The sequence below is a fragment of the Schistocerca piceifrons genome, chromosome 2, assembly GCF_021461385.2.
Source record: "Schistocerca piceifrons isolate TAMUIC-IGC-003096 chromosome 2, iqSchPice1.1, whole genome shotgun sequence".
NCBI lineage: Eukaryota > Metazoa > Arthropoda > Insecta > Orthoptera > Acrididae > Schistocerca > Schistocerca piceifrons.
The window spans coordinates 965053794-965055422 of NC_060139.1; the positions used below are offsets into that span (position 1 = coordinate 965053794).

Sequence of the window (1629 nt, forward strand, 5' to 3'; positions counted from 1 at the left end):
ACTCACCAATCTCCAGTCGTTCACTGTCCAGCGGTGTCACACCCTACACAACCTGAAGCGATGCTTAGCACCTACTACAGGTATGTGTGGCTTACGGGAAGCTGCTAGACCGTCCTATTGCATCCTCTGTAGTTCATAACGCACAGTCATTGTGCCAGTTCAAATGGCTCTGAGCACTATGGGACTTAACATCTGTGGTCATCAGTCCCCTAGAACTTAGAACTACTTAAACCTAACTAACCTAAGGACATCACACATCCATGCCCGAGGCAGGATTCGAACCTGCGACCGTAGCAGTCGCGCGGTTCCGGACTGCGCGCCTAGAACCGCTAGACCACCGCGGCCGGCTCACTGTGCCAGTTGGGATGCTGGTAAAGCACTGCGTCTTCAGGCCACGAGTGGCCTATCGGGACCATCCGACCGCCGTGTAATCCTTAGAGGAGGATGTGGAGAGGAGTGGCGTTGGGTCAGCACACCGCTCTCCTGGTCGTTACGATGGTAGTCTTGACCGAAGCCGCTACTATTCGGTCGAGTAGCTCCTCAATTGGCATCACGAGGCTGAGTGCACCCCGAAAAACGGCAACAGCGCATGGCGGCCTGGATGGTCACCCATCCAAGTGCCGTCCACGCCCGACAGCTCTTCACTTCGGTGATCTCATGGGAACCGGTGTATCCACTGCGGCAAGGCCGTTGCCTGGGGTGCTGGTAGCACTTTGAAACTCACGAGTGATTCCTTCCGCAGATTCCATTTGATTTTTTTACAGCCACCCTCCACAATAGTCGATGGTCCCTGTTGGTCAGCAGATGAGGTCTCCTTGGTCTTCGTTTGGCTGTGGTCGTACCATCGCTTTTCCACTTAACAGTCACGTCACCAACAGTCGACTTGGGCAGCTTTACAAAATTTGAAATATCTCTGACAGATTTGTTACTAAGGTGACAACTAATGACCAGTACACTTTGGAGATCAGTGAGCTCTTCTGAATGACCCATCCTCCTATTACTGTTTCTCCACTAACAACACAATACTTACCGTCTCCTTTTGTGTTTGAGGGTACAGCTCTGGTGATATCTAGTGGTCAACTCCTCATTACGTGGGAGTGTCTGGGAAATTTGATCAGATAGTGTCCTTAAAATTTCTGTTGCCGAATTACGAGAAATCTTCGTATGCCGCCGACGTTTGCAAGTAGATAATTCAAGAGTAGTTAGAAGCCCGCGAGGGAGATAATGAACGATGTCGACTGCAGAAGTTTCACATGATTAATGTATAGGGAGCTGGCCCAAAAATTATATTTCAAAATTTAATAGCCCGGTTGAAACTGTGTGAATGCAATTTTACATCCCATGGCCATTTGTAGAGAAGCTCTCGAACAGTTAAAAAAATACACTACTGGCCATTAAAATTGCTACACCACGAACATGACGTGCTACAGAATAAAAGTAATATACTGGGTGATCAAAAAGTCAGTATAAATTTGAAAACTTAATAAACCACGGAATAATGTAGATAGAGAGGTAAAAATTGACACACATGCTTGGAATGACAAGGGGCTTTATTAGAACCTAAAAAAAACATAGTTCACAAAACTTTCGACAGATCTTTTGTGCGCGTCGTTTGGTGATGGTCGTGTG

The 1629-nt window shown here is 47.4% G+C and overlaps 1 pseudogene; it reads right to left on the reverse strand.

The window, feature by feature from the left end:
- Positions 1-577: 577 nt before the first annotated feature.
- Positions 578-695, reverse strand: LOC124778309 (annotated as a pseudogene).
- Positions 696-1629: the final 934 nt, after the last annotated feature.